This window comes from Pleurodeles waltl, chromosome 10 (assembly GCF_031143425.1).
Source record: "Pleurodeles waltl isolate 20211129_DDA chromosome 10, aPleWal1.hap1.20221129, whole genome shotgun sequence".
Classification (NCBI taxonomy): domain Eukaryota; kingdom Metazoa; phylum Chordata; class Amphibia; order Caudata; family Salamandridae; genus Pleurodeles; species Pleurodeles waltl.
The window spans coordinates 984,591,880-984,612,546 of record NC_090449.1 but is presented as its reverse complement, the minus strand read 5'-3'; the positions used below and the strand labels follow the sequence as shown (position 1 = coordinate 984,612,546).

The 20,667-nt window shown below is 42.6% G+C and overlaps 1 protein-coding gene across 1 annotated transcript in view; it reads right to left on the bottom strand.

The window, feature by feature from the left end:
- The window catches only part of THSD7A (thrombospondin type 1 domain containing 7A), a 934,571-nt gene that overhangs the window by 172,822 nt on the left and 741,082 nt on the right, over window positions 1-20,667 (bottom strand). The gene's annotated exons all lie outside the window — the stretch shown is intronic.

The window sequence follows — 20,667 nt, the reverse complement described above, 5'->3', positions numbered from 1 at the left end:
TTGCTTGGCACAGGCTTGGTTTTTCCAATCGGTCTGCTGGCTGCCCAACTATACCCAGCAGTATTTCAACTAAATCAAGCCATACACCCAGATATCCACTAACAAAATACCAGACAACCACATACCACCTCATTCATTGACCCTATAAACCACAGCAAATAGCAGACACCTAAATCTTACTGGAATACTAGCTAAGCTTGTGTTCCTACAAAGGAGATGCCTTCTGTGAAGTACAACATGTTTATGATCCTAATTGTGGGTAAGGAGGACTTTGCACTGTTAAACATTAATCACTGATGACTTCATGAACTCATTCTGAAAGTGTCCTGTTGGTTTCTGGATTTCAAGTACTTCAGCAAGCTACCCCTGTGCCCAAATTTTGTATCACCAACCATGTGATAATGGACATAACCTTTGACATCATGCATGACACATACTATTATCTGCATATGTGGCAGGAGCCTGCTCTTGTTTAAGGGACATGAGACCCGATGCTGGGCCTCAGCAACTGTCTTCAACTACATTAAAAAAATGAAATTAAAAAAACACCTACCTTTTACGTCAGGAATCTCCTTCATCCTCTTCTTTTACCCGCCTCCCGGAAGCACACAGGATTCCAGACTTACCTCCAATTATGACGCTGCTGTCACCAGCATGACAGCAGTATCGTGATTGGTCTGAGCAGCCTGCTTCGGTGCTCAGACAGGGAATGGGACCCTGTGCACTTTCTGGTCCCCAATGAGCAATACAGCTGGGTAGAGAAATGCTAAGTGTGCATGACTGTTCAGCTGTCTATCTATGGCCGGCCAAACGGTCATGCACACTTATGGTGCATTCACCACTCTTCCTCCAGCCCTATCCTGGTTCCCAGAGGAAAAACAAATGATAATAATGTTGCTTTATCATCATTTTATTTTTCCCTTTTCTTCATTGTACAAAGCAGTGGGTTGACGCTCTTCCACCTCAGCAGAGGAGCAGCCCCTGTGAAGAAAATATATTGTTTAAGCTGAACATTATTGTCAGTGTTACTGTTCTTTGACACCTATATAGCAAAAACTCCAGATGCGAGAACATCCCCTTAAGGATTGCACTGGACAGCAGTTTATCCAGGTGCAAGTCATATTACAGATGGGTTTGCACAAGTCTACAGCACATTATTGGCAAAGTACCCCAGGGGTGCAAAAGATGGCACAAATGTCAATGACTCTCCTGGGGCACTATGTATAATACATGCCTTGCAATAACACGAATCAACCATTCCATTCAAGAGGAACCATCAAAAACCAAAGTTATCTCCAATATGGTTGGCATATGTGTGTGTTGGGAGTGAGTAAATCTCCAGAAACAATCCAATATTTTGAAATGAGGACCAATGTTACTTTACACGCTACACTCCTCTACAGAAAAAAAGAACACAGGCCTTGATTTAAGAAAATTAGCACAACTTTGCTTGTGTCTCTTAATACCCCTCCTAACGCCACCATGTGGGCGCCATTTTAATATATGGCGCACCACAGCAGTAAATAGGGAACCAGCATCAGAAATGTTGACGCTAGTTTGGCGCTTTGCAAGATTAGCGTAAGCATTCTGATGCTAACCCGGCAAAGCACCCAAAGACCCACTGAAGCCAATGGGAGCCTCCTTTAAACGCCAGCTCAGAGCAGGCGTTAAAGATGCCAAAACAATGACACAAAGAAATCTCTTAGATTTCTTTGTGCCATTTTTGCAGCCTCCCTAATGAGAGAACTCCCCCTTTGCATGCCTTATGCCTGGTACAGGCATAATGTAGTGCAAATGGTTCCAAAGTGGCGCAATGCATGTATTGCACCAATTTGTAAATTTGGCATGGCGCTTTTGGCCTCATTGGGCCACAATAACACAAAAACAATAATGCTAATGTGGCACAAGGAGGCGCTAGGGGCTCTTAAATCAGCCCATAGTGTTAAAGATGAAACTGTGGCCAGAAGTATTAAGGTTTTGTGTTGTCGCAAAGTGATACAAAGCAACACAAAGTGATGTATTGTAATTTACTTTCCAGTTAATGAAAAGTGCCTTTTTCACTGCACAAAAAGCTCTTTGGATTGCCTTGAAACACTTTGGGGCATATTTACAATAAAGTGGCACATCGGTCCAATGCGATTCATTTTGTGCGTCGCCTCTGCTCCACCTAACGACACCATGGTTATGCCGTATTTACAATACAGAGCTCCAAGGTGGTCGTTAGGACAATAGCATCTAAAATTTTGACACAATTGTCACACTTTGCTGCAGTAGCATTAAACATTTTGATGCTAGTGCAGCAAAGCACAGAGAGGCATTTTAACGCCTGCTCTGAGCAAGCGTTAAAAATGACAGAAAAAATGAAGCAGTGACATGTTGTAAATTTCACTGTGCCTTTTTGCATCGGAACACCACCCTTGCATACATTATGCTTGGGGCAGGCATAATGAGGTGCAAGGGGTTATAAAGTGGCACAATTCAAGCATTGCACCACCTTATAAATATGGTGTGGGAGAAAGGCCTCCTTAACACTGCCTTAGTGTAAAGATTATGCTAGGGAGGCGCAAGGTGGCACTAGGGTCTTGTAAATATGCCCCTTTGTGTCAAGGGGTCATTACTGGGGCTTTAGTTGAGCGGCTTAGTTAACCACTCATAGGTGTTGATGTAAAGCCAGAATAGACCTTGGTTAAAAGCCCCAATGGCTCCTCTAAACAGGCATTAACAAGAGGAAATGTATTCATTTATTTTAAATTTAAAAAAATGCATTGAATGTGTTCTGAAGTGCACAGCCCAAGTTCAGTGCGTGGGTCCCTTCTAAGTTTGGAACTTGTAAAGGGAGGATATGCTTCCAAGACAAATCCCAAGATAGACAGTGCACACTTACCGCTGCACCATGGTGTGAGGATGTGTGTCACACAAAGCAGCCTACAGGCCATGACAGCAGCAGCAGGCCACTTTCAATAAATATGTCTGTGTTTCAACTTTGCGAAAGGCAGCATTGCACATTTGGTTATTGAGCTATACAACACGAATAATTAGTAAATCTGCCCCTAAGCGTTGCTCCTTTAAGGGGCATAAGTATGCCCTCTATTTATTTATGGAACCAATAGATTCTTCTTCTGTGCTCATATTCATTGTAGTGAGGTATATTCATAATGGGCTGTGAAACTTCCTTCACATTTACTTCTATGGAATGGCATAATTATGTTGGCACTTACTACACAAGGAAACAATGCAGGAAACAGTTAACCTAGACTGTTTCCCTCACTTCACATAGTCAAAAAAGCAAGACCTGGCCACTACTTGCATTCTACATTTACAAACACACATGTAGGAAAAACTATGCATTATACAAACATTTGCATAAAATGTATGCTACAAATTGTGGTATGAAATGAGGAAAAAGAAAGGGAATGAGGTGGCAAAGATAAGATCAATAAGGAGCGATAGATTAATTTACATTGGCCATTAGTGTATGGATAGAGTGATGAAGGAATAGAGTGTGGAGATCCACTGCTATCCCTTTTTAAATAACCAGTTGTGGAAGAAAATGGAAATACAGTTTCTGACATATATGATCATATCATTAATCGGAAGACATTTAGGTGTCATTTGTAATAGAAAGAGCCATCATCAAAAACATAGATGTAGCAAATACATATGCCACTTCATTTGAGCAATTGTATCACTACTCTGTACAGTGAGCCTTTGGAATACTGTACAAGTATTGTAAGCAGTGAGGCCATAAAGCATTTCTAATGCATGTGAAAGAGAAAGGCCAATGACGCATTCAAATTGGCTTGCTTGTTCCCGGACCAGAGTTGACATGATTAGTTTCCCTCTAATTAATTTATGGAGCTGTCTCCACGGTGAACCATAGCCCACATTACAAATTACGGGTCTGAGAGGTACAAATTAGACATTAATGTCAACACAAAAGGGCAATGCAATAAACAGCCTCATTTTCCTATCTGAGTTTTCTCAGTGCCCAATAACTAGAAGCCCCTGGGTAGTAACATTTAAAAGTGATTTGATGCAATCGCCATTCAACTTGATGCGCATAATATCATTATATTTCTGAAAACTCTGTGTGAACTTGACGCTATGAACTTTATGTTCAGTTTCCCCACCAATGAAAACGTAGAGCCAATTCACAAAAAATGGGAATTAGCTTTGTTGAATTTTGGCCCAAGTTTGAAATACATGTCTGCCCTTTTTTTTAGAATTCACCAAGTATTTCAGGACTATCCTGGGTAGGTGAACCAGCAACAACTTACAAGGACTAATTATTCTGTGAATTCATATTTATGACCGTGCACGATAATTTGTGCATACAAAATTGGACCTAGTGTACATCTATATATGCACACATAAAATGTGTTTATGTACTACACAGCTATTTTACACTTTTTCTGTCTGACTCCTCATCCGCGTTTGCAGGTGTTCTCACCTCATTCCTTCTATGTATAAGGATGTACTCCTGCTCTTGAATATCAGAATATTCAAAATGTGCCCGAGGGTGAATAAACTGTGGAAAAGTTTGTTAATACCTAGAAACAATCTATTTTGTGTGTGTGCACAATATTCCCAGGGTATTCCCATAGGGCCATGTCTTTGTCCCAGAAGAAGTCTTACACCACAAGTACTGCTGATTAAATATTGTTACAATTAGAAAATCCACTTTCGTGGCCTGCTATACAGTTCACGAATCTGTACCCGCAGATTTATAATAGGTCAGAATGATGAATTGTTAGAATTCACAAAGATCTGAAAACTACTTTTGAAAACCTGAGCCAGTTACACTTTCTAGCAGTACTCCTGGAAAGTATATTGAAATGTGTAACTCCCTCTACACAAACACATGTCCGCTCTAGTAACTGTAGTTAGTAGACAAATCAATAGCATTTGTGCAATTGTACAGTTTTCCTAAAAATTATATTCCTCTTGAAGTAACCCTTTCCTTTACACTCTTGCACATCCACAATCTTTGTGGGTGTTCCCATGCAATGCTGACACTGAAAAGGGATCTACTCCAGCCTTTGACTGGAGTAAATTTCAAATCAAAGCTGGGGATGGGGGATGTCATGTCTGCAACACCTTCCAACCACCTGCAACCAGTACAGTGTGTGCGTGGTTTGGGGGGGGGGGTGGGAAGGAGGGGTGTGGAACAGTCTCTTACTTCCTGCAGAGGGACAGGTACTTTGGTGATGTGTATGATCAGTACGCTCACTGAAATTGGCCAGATTTTCTCACCAGTTTTGTTCTATCTAGATAGAATCAGTAGCGTCTTTGTACATCTAGTGAGTGTATCAAAGTTTTACAGAGAATGGGTTTGTTAAAATGAAAATCAGTAGGGGCCAGGTACATGAAGGAAGAGGAGAGCTTCCCTGCCCGAAAGCTAACCGTACAATGATATAAGTCTTCTATACCAAGATAGAGTGAATAATGCGATAGACAGAAGACCATCATCTAGCAGAGGTATGTGAAATAGGCTGAATGTGTGTTTCTTGCATCTCATAACTATGGCTAAGTGGGATGCCTTGGCCACCTACTTATCTGTTTTAAAACCAGGTATCCTATTTGGTCTACAGCTCTGCCTTAGTTCTGTAATTATATCTAGGATTAGTGTTAGAGTTTCATCTGGTACATTTAAATGTACGTTTTACCTTAATGTTTGTGGGGCTCTGAGGGTTTCTTCTTTGAGAGTCACTAATGTATCTGTGGGTGTATCACACATTGGGGGAGGGAGAACACCAAATTTGCAAAACCGACAAATGGGGAGCAGCAAGTGCTTTGGAAGGTGATTTATTTCTTCTGTGCCCAGATACATTAATGATAATATTACTGAAGAGCAAAAATGCTAAAAAAGAAGGCTACCAAAACGCTACACATAACAGGGACTTATATCACCAAAATTCAGTTGTGTTCTTTTTAATGGTCTTGGAAGAATGAAAAGCTGAGTCGACCCCATTGCCATTGATGGCATTGAAATGAGGTACACCGATCTTCGCAGCACCAGATATCTACAAATGTCTAATGCCTTTAGACGTTGTGCGTCCCACACTCCTATATATTTTTTTATTGAGTTTATGAACCAAATAGAAAGATACATTTGGAAATGAATATCCGTTCAATAGCCATATGGAAACAGGACATCAACCCCATCATCTAGGAGTGCATGTATGTATCTCGGTTAGAATACAGTAAGAAGAAAAAAAATAAGAAGAAAAAAGACAAACCAAGGGGAGTTATTGATCGTGACCAGCCTTTAGAAGAGCGAGGAACTCCCTAAATGGCTCCCATGTCCACCTAAGACAGTGTCACATGGTGTCCATAATTAGGCATTCAAGACAGTCAATATTGATAAATTAATGCAATCAGAGCAGCAGGTTATGAGCCTGAGCCATCAGCCACTCTGTAGCTAGATTCAAACGTGCAAGAGCCATAGCACAAAAGTAGACACCACTTAGATGACTAGGTATAAGAGATGAGTGGCAGAGTATGATTAATTTGGAATCCCACCACATGGTGACTGGGCAAAGCGAATTCAATTTACTGAAGTCTGACTGCCAATAGTGAAAGATAATTGGGCAGCTGGCAAAGATATGAAGAGAGTCTACCCGATCGCCAGAAACCCGGAAACACTTGGAGTCCTCCCTCAAATTCATGACTCATAGACGGTAAGGAGTATAGTAGAAGTCATTAATGAATTTCAACTGGTGAATTTTACCCGAGAGATATTCAAAACAGTATGAGTAAAAACTGTAGTATTCCTCAATTCCTCAGGAGTAAGAAGAACTCCAAGATGCTGGCTCAATTTTGTGGCCAAAAATGTCCAGCCTTTGTTGAGCCTATGCTACCAGAACCAGTTTGTAAGCCCGGCCAATACCTTGGGGGCTCCCCTCCACAGACAGTCAAGGAAGGTGGTGTTAGAACAATCAATGTCTACCCCCGGTAGACTCTGTATGAAATGGCGAATTTTCAGGTAATGAAAGAAACTGGAGCAAGAATTGCAGGAATAGCATCTCGAAAAAAGTACCCAATGTGAATAAATCTGATGCCACCCAACATTAATAAAGCTATCATGCACTGAACGTGGAAAATCGGGATTGTACCCAAGATATGAATACCCATTAAAGGATGTAGTCCCTGAAATCCTCTCATTCAGAGAAGCCTACATAGAGTGGAAAGCCTTTAATGTCTTAAATCAGGTCCGCTTGAAATAGATTGTGCCAATAATCCCAGTATGTGGGGTGATCTCACTCTCCCAAGGGAGATATTCCGGAAGTGCACATCCGAGCCCCTAAGGTTCACACCCCAGCACTTTGATCAATCAGGATATAAATACCACTACAAAAAAATATACGCAGGTCAGGTAACAAAAGTCCGCCTTCCATTTTAGAATGCTGCAAAATCCCAAATATTGGCCCTGGGCTTTTTGTGGCCCCAGATAAATCTTTGCCTAACTGCCTCCACCTGTGTAAAGAACATTTAGGTAGATAAAGAGGTATACACTGAAAGAGGTATAAGTAGCCTGGAAGAATGATCATCTTTATTAAGTAACATCATCCTATTAGGCTAATATGTAAATGATTCTACTTGCTAAATATCTTGAGGGTTGTTCTAAAGAGTGCCTCATAGTTGTATATCCTCCTTCTTTGAGGAGACCCCCAGATACGCTGCAGATGTGACCCAATGCCTATCCTCTCTAGCAGGCCCTACACTGGCTAAAACCAGAGTTTATCAAAATTAAGTTTGTATCCAGAAACAGCTCCGAATTTGTTTGCCACTTGCGCAATAGCTACCAATGAATCCTTCAGGGTGGAGGTCATAATGACAATATCATCTGAGTAGTGGAGCACTTTAAGTTTAAGTTGACAAATCTGCAAGGGAACAATATCTCATGAACTCTTCAAGGCTTGAATATAAGCATCTATATAGAGCGCAAAGACAAGGGAAGAAAGAGGACATACCTCCCACGGTTTATCTGGTTTATGGCCGAAGGAGACCCTAGATATAGCACTCTGGCCATGAAGTTCTGATACAGCTGTTGAACCCGAGTATTAAAGTGAAGACTGAACACTGATTCAGCCATTATGGCCCAGAGAAACAGCCGTAAACCTGGTTGGAGACCTTTTCGGCATCCAACATTATTGCTCCGACTGGGGTTCTCTGAGCAGAACCTACCTCCAGTGCAGTGATCACATATTAACATGCACTGTGGTATCCCGCCCAGGAACAAAGCCATGTTGATATCATGTTTATAATCAGTTATGAATTTTAGAATTAGCATTGATCAAAGATATAGGCCTAAATAAACTACAAAGTTCGGGGTCCTCCCCCTTTTTGGGAAAAGTTACTATATTGGTCTCTGTCCATAATCCGGGAACCTTACCAAGTAATTTGAAAGAGTTAAATAGATCACAGAGGACCGGGACCATAAAATGTGACAGTCCAGAATAGAATTCCAGCAGAAGTTGGTCAGGACTGCAGGCGTTGCCTCGTGCAAACTGGTCGGTAGCACCTTCTATTTCCAGAGCTGATATCGGTCCTTCTGACTTGAAGCGCTGTGCAGGAGATAATTTCTGATGATGATACATCCAGAGAAACCAGTCTGTTAGCTCTGTAGAGGGGATTACCTCCTTGTCACAGAGTTTTTGATAGTATCAACAAAACTCTTACCTGATGAGAGCTGGATTGGTCTCTGCATCCCCACAGGCGCTCTTAATCTCAGAGATAGCAAATGAGTTGGCTCTATCCGGAACCTGAAATGACAATACTCAGCCCGTTTCAACGCTATTTTCAAAAAAAGTTAATTGTTTGACCCAAGCCTTCTTCATTATATTAAGAGAGGATTGAGCTGTTCCATGCTGACCCCTCAAAGACACAAAAGATCACCAATCTTAAATGGTTACCCTCCTCGCCATAAGAATATCCAGATAAATGAGAGTGCGCCGGATATTGGTCTCTACCGAAGCAGCTTGCCTCCATTGAAAGGCAGCGTTATTAATAGTATGGCCCCTACAAAAGGCTTTAAAAGTGTCTCATACCGTAAGAATAGATGCTGAGCCCTTATTACCCTGAAAAAAGTCTAGATTCCTTGGTCATAGAATGGGTATATGCTTCATCCAGAAGGAGTTTTTGATCGAAAGGCCAAGACAGCGATTTAAGATTTAATACTGACCCCTCTGACTGGATAAATGGTGACAAGGGATTATGATCCAATACAACCCTAGGAATCAAATAGATACTGAGATAAGGCAAGAGAGTACAACTAGCGAGAAACATATCTGTCCAAGAGAAAGACTTAGAAGAGGCAGAGAACCCAGTTCTCTCACCCGATGATTCCGCCAAACATCTACCAAAGCATAGGTTTCAACTACTAGAAGCAGGGCGGCTCTTGCCAATTCCTTAGACCTATAGAAACTCGTCCCTGGGGATTTACCCCCCAGGCCCCCATCAGAGGAGTCCACACATGGGTTAAGAGGGAGATTAAAGTTGCTGCATATTATCAATGGTTCTGGCCATAGATGTACCTTGGACAACAGGCTTTTAAAGACTCTAGGATCATCAGAATTGGCCCCATATAGAACACAAAACATAAAGCAAAGTTGGCCACTGTTAACTGTTTCAATAAGCCATTGTCCACTCAGATCTATCTAATGGTCTGTAAGTGTACCAGCCCAACAAAGCAATTCCTCTCTGTGAGGAAGTAAAGCAAGCTGAGACCAGGAACTAGTACACCAAGCAATCCAATAGGGAATTCTGTGTGGGTGAAGATGGGTTTCCTGTAGCCCAACTAAGTACAGATGAAGATAATTAGCTTATTCTTATGGGGTTACTTCAACCCATTAATATTACAGGAAAAAATATGACCTCGTTGGTCAGGAGCACCCCCTGGTTAGGCCTTGACATGCTTGAACAAACATCTAGCACACCCTATTAGGCAATAAAAAATTGGTCTACATGGCACATCTACCCAACAAGCATTGTGAACAAAAATCTCCTTTTTATTTTGCAGCCCCATATACTCCCCAATCAATCCACATAAAAGATCTAAATCAGAGAAGAAGAAACCCCAACCACCCCAAACCTCACTCCCTTCCTAAACCCCGAATTCTCCTGCCCTCCCCCTTGAAATATTCCCAATCCTAGAGAGGGCCCTACACACCCCCTTTTATGGTTGTTAGTCAATGCAGCTAAAAGGCACTCGGGCCAGCACAGGAGAAAAAAGAAAAATATATTTTTTTCAATACTAGAATGATACAGCCCAATGTCCCCCCATTGAACAGCAGATAAGTCGGACAATCTGCTCCAACCCTCCAATATGGATGAGCCCGAACCAGCCAAGGAGAGTTTGCAGTATAACTCCTCCTACCCGTAGACCAAACCCAACCCAGTGAGTTGCTCCACACCACTGTACCCAGTGCAACACTTATGCCAAATCAGCACCATAGGGGTGGAAAAGATCAGATAATCTGGAGAGCATGACAGACACAAGGGGCCTCCCTTATACTTAGGCTACTATTTGAACACCAGTAACCAACCCAACTCTGCCCTTCAGTGGGCCAATCCCAGCCCAATGAACCAGTCCCGGCCCCTAACCCAGTGCACACCTGTACAAGAAGCTGTCCAGCAGAAAACAGGAAAACATGTCTATCCCTGAGAACTCTCTCTCTCTCACACCTCGGGCTGCCATTTCGACATAAGCTCCTTAACTTTTGGGCCAGCTTAGCAAAAATAGTTCTGTCCTCCCCTGTGAATTCGCAGGGTTGTCAGTTTTATTAACAAGACGACTGCACCAAACTTTTTGAAGTGCTGGAATAAACTCCTTGAGCTACCATCACCTCACAACCGTTTGATGGGAAAAATCGCTGCTGACAAAAAATTACTCCCCACAGGCTTTCACCAGTAGCTTAGGGGTAGCAGCTTGGTAAATTTCTTCTCATAGGGTGAAGTTCCCTATATAGATAAAGATTGCTCTCGGATATAAAGATGGCTTGTTGGGTGGCTTAAAAGGAAATCAATGAGCCCTCTGGATCATGCAGCCCATATCCCAGGAATTGTGCATCCGGCACTGCTGCATTTTAAAAATCTTAATATTGCCATAATATTCTGTAATAATAATGGGAAGAGCAAGAGTCCGTGCAAGGGACACTTTACCCGATGGAGCTATTCATCTGATGAAGGGCCTGACTTATATTTTTGACTGATGGGGGACATCTGCCAAAACATTACTGTCCACCCTATTTAGAGTCTTTAGCACTCAAAGGATGGTGTACAAGACATTGGTTGCCTTTTTGGTGCATATTGTACATCCCCTGAACTCTAACGGAGGACATTTGGCACAATAATCCACTGCTTATAATGCTTGAAGTGCAATTATGGACTCAAATGAACAGTTTTCTTGCATTAGAGTGTGTTCCCAGTTTTTTGTATTTTTTGTGTGAGTTTGTGATTTTCATGACAATGGCTTTGCTAAATGATAGGAATTCCACTTCATGACAATGGCATTGAATGCAGGACCAAGATTGCTCACTAAGCTACACCCTCCCTGTTGAAATTATCTTAGATCTGTAAGTTAGATGTTTGAAATCCAAGCAAATCAGCCTTCCATCTTTCTGAGGTCAGTGCATTGAGGATCATTACATTGGCAATGACACATATATTAAGAGTACTTAGAAACAGCAGAATCATGTACAGTGACTACCAGGTGATCCGTCATAAATGTCTTCTATACTGGATCAGGCCGACTGAGAAAAATAGAGCTAGTCATCACAAGGACACACCATTGAAACTTTCAACTCTGCAAGCCAACACTAATACTTTCTGAACTGGTAAGACAAATTCCCAGTTTGGAATGACAGTGTCCATGAATTCAAAATAATTGTTGCCTTAGACCTCCAAAGGAAAAAGATCAGTTTTACAAAATTTCTAGACAGGTCACATCTCTTACAGTTGGTACATTCTGAAAAATCAGATGAATAAATGTGAAGAAACTGATGCGGCTTAACCACTCCTATATTACCTTGTATTCAACTGTTAGAAAGGGTGGCCTCATTTACAATCTTTTGGTGCAGGGTAGTATTGCAAGCCTTCTTGCTGCATCGCTTTGCATCAAAAGAAAGGGGCAGGAATGTGCCATATCTATGAAAGATGGTGCATTCCTGTCCTTGCCCTCTGTGCTGGCACACAATGGGCTGCCATGCACCAATTTAGGCACCGTTGCACCATAGTGAGAATGTTTTTGTTTAGGAAGGAACACCTTCCTGCACAAAAACAATCAATGGAGGTGATTACTTTTATCTATGTGTGCTGCACAATGCAGAACACATAGAAAAACAAAAGAAATGTGGAGGAATAAAGTTATTTCTCCTTGTTATGCCTCCCTTGGGGGAGCGTAGGCTTTTGACACTTTCCCAGGTTTATGAAATCTTGTAAACCTAGGAAGGTGTTGGATGCCATGGGTGTTATGTGGGAACACACACCATAACGCCCATGGCCTCCCTGCTGCAGTATGAGGAAACGCACCGAGTTGTCTCACTCCATATCTACAAGGCAATAAAAAGCCATGCAGGGTGACTTTACGTGACCTTGTAGATAAAGATCTGCAGTGTGTGCCACTGGACCATCATAAAAGTGGCATTTTGGTGGGTGCCCGGGGTGGGCAACAGGGTACCCACCTTTTCTTGTGCCAGGGTCAGGGGATGGGATCCCCAGGCCCAAAATCAGCCCAGAAAAGCGGGGAGGTGCTGTGTGCCACCCTCCTCATTAAATATGTTACCAGGGCCAGGGTGATGGGGTCCGTGAGGCCTGAATTGGACCAGGAGGTAGATCCTTTGCCCCCTTCCCAATTGTACAAAATCAGCCTGAGGAGGAAGGGGCTGTGTGTTCTCCTCCCCCAAAAAAGTGTGGCTCACCCAGGGGATTGGTCCCTGGGCTGAAATCGGGTACTGTCATAATTGTGGCATAGAACATGCCATAAGTGATGTCATATGTGAGGTCATAAGCAGTGCATGGTGAAGGGGTGAGTTATAGTTATTGCTGCTAACTATAACTGATACATTTCTGTGTTTTTCTCAGTGCTAAACTTTAATGTTGCCACTGACAAATTCACATAACTATAATGCTACTTTAACCTTTGTTTTTTTCTAGGCATGGGCAGATCTTCTAAAGTTTCACTCAGTGGAATCCTTTGGAGTTACAGAAACAACTCTGTGAGATTCCATGGTGTTCCGTAACTGGGAGAAATCAGGAACTTTGAACTGAATTTTTGCACCAGGAACATCTTCCTCACTCTAAAATCAGTACAAACTGCACCATGGGGCATTCCGCAAGGGGCTGCTTCTTTCTGCTGCTTCAGGTTTTCTCAAGGGGAACTGGGTCAACCTGCCGCAATCTCCTGCATTGAGAAATCACACTGGGAGTGGTTCTGGTGCCAGACAAGTGTGCTAGTGGATGCAAATTCCCGAACACAACCTTAATGTTGGTGAGCCATGGGAGAGAAATAACTCCACAGTGGAGTGGTTGCTGGAGTTTTCCCGGACCTCTGCAATCCAAGCGGAGCATGGAGTGGATAAAACTCTGAGAACCCCGCTGGTGGGGTGAAATTTGTCACCCACCCCTAACTTATTCAGTGAATTTCTAAGGTTTATTTTTTTGAGAAATAAAAAACAGATCCTTTTTCATATTTAACTATAACATTACTTTAATATTTCTTTTTAAGTGAATATTTATTTATATATTTATTTACATATGTATATATATATATATATATATATATGTATACTCACTTAAAAAAACAAAGGTTACAGGGACGTTATAGTGAGGCTCACATTCACATATTAAACATACAAAACTATTGAAATTCAGCTGTTATAGTTATTTCATGTAACTATAACTCGTGCACTAAGGCAACTATAAATTGTGCACACGTCATGCATAGTTTTTTCCTCAAAATGTTTACTGCAAATATTGCATTGATATTATCAATGATGTTATCAAAGATGTCACAAGTGCTGTAATATGTGAAGTAAATAGCAGTGCATGGTGAGGGGGACACCCGTGCCCCAGGGACCACCACGTCCCTGGGGCTACATTTTAAAAACTTTGCAGTTGGTGTCGGACCCCCCCTGGGTCCCGGGGACCACCACCTCCCTGGAACAACATAAGAAAATATATGGCGGGCCGCAGGGACCCCCTGTGCCCCAGGGACTATCAGACACATTTTAAAAACTATGCAGTTGGTGTCGAACCCCCCCTGGGTCCCGGGGACCACCAACTCCCTGGAACAACATAAGAAAATATATGGCAGGCCGCAGGGACCCCCTGTGCCCCAGGGACTATCAGACACATTTTAAAAACTATGCAGGTGGGCTGCATGCACCAACTCTCCGGGGCTGTTGTAAAAATATTTGAAAGGGGGTCACAAGGATCTTTCAAACCCCAAGGACCACCACCTCCCCAGGGTCAAATACTTTTTTTCATAAAAGGAAGGGGGCCTTGTGGCCCTCCTCCCCTGGCTGATTTCGCCCACAGGGACTCCATCCCCTTGGCTGAGCCACATGCTACTGGGTGTCCATGGTACCCAGTCTAAAGGCCCCCACAGTCCCAGCTGTCTCCTGTCTCCTGTGGAAGAAGGCATTGCTCCCGCACAAAGAGAACTGGTGAAAATGGCAGCTTCATACACGTGGGAGCAATGTTTTGCTCTCTTTACCTGCCTGCATGTTACTGGGAAGGGAAAGAGATGACAATTCTGCTTTCAGCAAGCAGGAGCATGTTTAAAGTATTTACAGCTCCCGCTTGCTGAAAGTGGAGTCTTTGTTTTTGCTTGGCAGGAGCACTCAGCTCCCGCCAAGCAAAATCAAACAGCTACTTCCCGAGGGTGGTCACCTCAGGAGGTAGCAGGAACCAGCCCTGGAGGGTGTTCTCCCCTAAGGCCACATATGGCCCTAGGAGGGGGCTGTGTGACCCCACTCCTTCTTTTGATTTGTGCCCAAGGAGGTGGTGATCCCCAGGCCGCTAGTAATTTTAAAATCTGTTGCCCCAGAGGGGTGGTGGTCCCTGGGGCACGGGGGTCCACAGGACCCTCCATTTTTTATTTTTTCAACTAGCCTTGGGGAGGTTGTGGCTGCTGGAGACAGGGGGGTTTAGTGCCCCCTGCATACTTTCAAACATTGCCCGGGGAGGCGGTTGTCCCCGGGCATCCACGTGGGCCCAGGGCATATTTATTAAATATAGCCGTGGGGATGTGGTTGTCCCCTGGGCTTCTGAAAGCCCTAGGAGGGGGGGCCAAGCTCCACCCTCCTATTTTTGCCCATGATACCCCCGGGTCCTCGCTCACCTGGGGACAATATCAGTTACAACCATGAGAGACCTTGATCTTTTTTTTAAACCACAGTCAGATCTGCTGATCGAGCCAAGGATTTTTCTGTGATTAAAAAAAATACCTTTAAGCCTTAATGCCAAATTTGGTGGAAATCCATCCGGTGGTTTGGGCTGCAGGCATGTCCGAAGAGTCTATGGGAGTTAACATGAGATTAACATGCATTTTCTCAACCCCCCCTTTTTCTCAGTCCCCGCTTGACGGATCATCCCAAAATGTTCCATGCACAACAAGACCCAACTTGACACTTTTTTGAGAAACTTTTGTGTGGATTTGTCAAACGATGACAAAGGAATGGGCAAGTCAAAAAACGTGTTTTCTTTATCTAAACTATTGGCCTGATTTAGATCTGGGTGGAGGGGAGTACTCTGTTGCTAACTTTACGGATATCCATCCGCCGGATTATGATCCCATTACATCCTATTGGGATCGTAATACAGTGGTCGGGATATCCATCACATAGGTGAATTTGTGATGGAGTATAGCCTCCGCCCAGGCCCTAGGTCCTAACTATGAATGACTACTGCTGACCACTGGTATGTAACATGTATCCGTGTGTGTGTGTGTGTGTATATATATATATATATATATATATATATATATATATATATATATATGTGTGTGTGTGTGTGTGTGTGTGTGTATATATATGTATGTGTGTGTGTGTGTGTGTATATATATATATATATATATATATATCTATGTATATATATATATATATATATATATATATATATATATATATATATACATATATATACACATATATATATTTACTTAAAAAATCAAAGGTTACAGGGACATTATAGTTAGGCTCACATTTTAAACGTATCAGTTCATAGAAATTCACCAGTTTTCTCAAGTAACTACAACTTGTGCCCTGAAGTAACTATAACTCGAACCCTTGCCTTGCACTGATTATTTTTTTTTCTGCAGATGTTACAGTGACATGATGAATGATGCTATTAAAGATGTCATGAGTTATATTAGGGCACGAGTTATAGTTACATGAGATAACTCTAAGTATAACTTGTGAATTTCTATGGTTTGTTACGTTAAAAATGTTAGCTTAACAATAACGTCCCTGTAACCTTTGGCTTATATTTATATATATATATATATATATATATATATATATATATATATATATATATATAAACCAGCAATGCCTGGAATGTGGAAGCCTCAGCACAGTGGTCCTGGTCGGGCTCCGAGACGCCCAAAATCTTCACAGAAACAATCCTTTCAATCCAAGGATGACCAGGACACTTCCGTAGTGTAAATATTGTAATTTAATTCAGAAACATAGTAACTCCAACGCGTTTCGGCCGTAGCCTTAGTCACGGAACGCGTTGGAGTTACTAAGTTTCTGAATTAAATCGCAATATTTACACTATGGAGGTGTCCTGGTCATCCTTGAATTGAAAGGATTGTTGCTGTGAAGAATATATATATACATATATATATATTTATATTGACACACTCACACATCACAAACATATACAAAAATATATATATATATATATATATACACACATATATATATATAAACGCACATTGTATATATATATATATATAGATATATATATATACATATTTAACAAAAAACCCCGGGGCTAGGGGTTGGGAGTGTGGGGGTCAAATTTATTTTAGGCCATTTCTGCCCCCCCCGGGGGCAGATCGGCCTATTGTTATTAGGCCGATCGGCCCCCCGGGGGGGCAGAAACCTCTAGGCACCAGGGAAATTTTTTTTTTGTGTGTTTTTTTTTTTGTTTTGTTTGTTTTTTTGAGATGGGGAGCGACCCATTAGGCCTGTGGGGCAAATTGTATTTAGACCATTTCTGCCCTCCTTGGGGGCAGATCGGCCTGATTTTAGGTTAATCTGCCCCCAAGGGGGCAGAAACAACTAGGCACCTGGGATTTTTTTTTGCGCCAATGTCACACAGGGTGAGCGACCCCGTAGGCAAGGGTCGCTCCCGGGGGGGGGTGTGGGGGTGCACATTTATTTTAGGCCATTTCTACCCCCCCGGGGGTATGTCGGCCTATTGTTATTAGAAACCTCTAGGCGCCAGGGCTAATTTTTTTCTGTGTTTTTATTTTTGTTTTTTTTTGTTTTTTTAGAGATGGGGAGCGACCCATTAGGCAAGCATCGCTCCCCTGGGGGGCAAATTGTATTTAGACCATGGCAGATCAGCCAATTTTAGGTCAATCGGCCCCAAGGGGGCAGAAACAACTAGGCACCAGGGATTATATTTTTGCGCCAATGTCACGCAAGGGGAGCGACCCCGTAGGCAAGGGTCGCTCCTGGAGGGGCTTGGGGGGGCAAATTGTATTTAGAGCATTTCTGCCCACCTTGGGGGCAGATCAGATGATTTTAGGTCAATCTACCCCCAAGGGGGGCAGAAACAACTAGGCACCGGGGATCTTTTTATGCGCCAATGTCACACAGGGGGAGCGACCCCGTAGGCAAGGGTCGCTCCCCGGGGTGTTGGGGGGGGCATATTTATTTTAGGCCATTTCTGCCACCCCTGAGGCCGGCTGAGCTAGAGGCCAAAATCCAAAGGTAGGCACTTTGTAAAAAACACCTGTTTTCTGTGAAAAAATGTGATGTGTCCACGTTGTGTTTTGGGCCATTTCCTTTCGTGGGCGCTAGGCCTACCCACACAAGTGAGGTATCATTTTTATCGGGAGACTTGGGGGAACGCTGGGTGGAAGGAAATTTGGGGCTCCTCTCAGATTCCAGAACTTTCTGTCACCGAAATATGAGGAAAATGTGTTTTTTTAGCCAGATTTTGAGGTTTGCAAAGGATTCTGGGTAACAGAACCTGGTCAGAGCCCCACAAGTCACCCCATCCTGGATTCCCCTAGGTCTCTAGTATTAAAGAATGCACAGGTTTGGTATGTTTCCCTAGGTGCCGGCTGAGCTAGAGGCCAAAATCTACAGGTAGGCACTTTGCAAAAAAACACCTCTGTTTTCTGTCAAAAAATGTGATGTGTTCACGTTGTGTTTTGGGGCATTTCCTGCTGCGGGAGCTAGGCCTACCCACACAAGTGAGGTATCATTTTTATCGGGAGACTTGGAGAAACGCTGGGTGGAAGGAAATTTGTGGCTCCTCTCAGATTCCAGAACTTTCTGTCACCGAAATGTGAGGAAAATGTGTTTTTTTAGCCAAATTTTGAGGTTTGCAAAGGATTCTGGATAACAGAACCTGGTCAGAGCCCCACAAGTCACCCCATCTTGGATTCCCCTAGGTCTCTAGTTTTCATAAATGCACAGGTTTGGTAGGTTTCCCTAGGTGCCGGCTGAGCTAGAGGCCAAAATCTACAGTTAGACACTTTGCAAAAAACACCTCTGTTTTCTGTCAAAAAATAGGGTATGTCCATGTTGTGTTTTGGGGCATTTCCTGTCGCGGGCGCTAGGCCTACCCACACAAGTGAGGTATCATTTTTATCGGGAGACTTAAGGGAACGCTGGGTGGAAGGAAATTTGTGGCTCCTCTCAGATTCCAGAACTTTCTGACACCGAAATGTGAGGAAAACGTGTTTTTTTAGCCAAAGTTTGAGGTTTGCAAAGGATTCTGGGTAACAGAACCTGGTCAGTGCCCCACAAGTCACCCCATCTTGGATTCCCCTAGGTCTCTAGTTTTCAAAAATGCACAGGCTTGATAGGTTTCCCTAGGTGCCATTTTTATCTGGAGACTTGGGGGAACATAGAATAGCAAAACAAGTGTTATTGCCCCTTGTCTTTCTCTACATTTTTTCCTTCCAAATATAAGAGAGGGTGTAAAAAAGACATCTATTTGAGAAATGCCCTGTAATTCACATGCTAGTATGGGCACCCCGGAATTCAGAGATGTGCAAATAACCACTGCTCCTCAACACCTTATCTTGTGCCCATTTTGGAAATACAAAGGTTTTCTTGATAGCTATTTTTCACTCTTTATATTTCAGCAAATGAATTGCTGTATACCCGGTATAGAATGAAAACCCACTGCAGGATGCAGCTCATTTATTGGCTCTGGGTACCTAGGGTTCTTGATGAACATACAAGCCTTATATATCCCAGCAACCAGAAGAGTCCAGCAGACGTAACTGTATATTGCTTTCAAAAATCTGACATTGCAGGAAAAGGTTACAGGGTAAAACGTAGAGAAAAATTGCCGTTTTTTCCACCTCAATTTCAATATTTTGTTTCAGTTGTTATTTTCTGTAGGAAGCCCTTGTAGGATCTACACAAATTAACCCTTGCTGAATTCAGACTTTTGTCTGCTTTTTAGAAATGTTTAGGTTTCTGGGATCCAGCATTGGTTTCACGCCCATTTCTGTCACTGACTGGAAGAAGGCTGAAAGCACAAAAAATCGTAAAAATAAGGTATGTCCAAGTAAAATGCCAAAATTGTGTTGAAAAATTGGGTTGTCTGATTCAAGTCTGCCTGTTCCTGAAAGCTGGGAAGCTGGTGATTTTAGCACCGCAAGCCCTTTGTTGTTGCCATTTTCAGGGAAAAAACTACAAGCCTTTTTCTGCAGCCCCTTTTTCCCATTTTTTTGAAAAAAACGAAAGTTTCACTGTATTTTGGATAATTTCTTGGCCTTCTTCAGGGGAACCCACAAAGTCTGGGTCCCTCTAGAATCCCTAGGATGTTGGAAAAAAAGGACACAAATTTGGCTTGGCTAGCTTATGTGGACAAAAAGTTATGACGGCCTAAGCGCGAACTTCCCCAAATAGCCAAAAAAAGGCCTGGCACAGGAGGGGAAAAAGGCCTGGCAGCGAAGGGGTTAAGAAACTATAGCTGGTCCAAAGTTTCTTACCAGCATGAGTTATAGTTTCTTCAGATAAGTAGAACTATAAGTAGAACTATAACTGCTGAATTTTTATGGTTTTGTATGGGTAAAACATCAACCTAACTGTAACAAACCTGTAACCTTTGTTTTTTTCAGAGAATTTCTATGGTTTTTGTTAATACACATGTTAATATTTCTGTCAGGTTGTAGCCAGCCAGCCAGGGCCTTGCTTTTCCCCTGGATTCAGAGGAGGATCAAATTGGGATATGAGCAAGATCCTCGGATCTGCAGGTAAGCAGGTTTTTTGCCCTGTGGAGGATCTGAGGAGTATCCGGTATCCGCGCCTCTAGCTACGCAAATGACTTTCTCCTTTAATATCTCAAAAACTACTCAACAGATTTATATCAAATAAAAAAGGGCGCTTTGTGAACCAAGATGTACCTTTATGCCAAATTTGGTGTAATTTGTTCAGCAGGTAGGAATGTAGTTGTGTCTAAAAT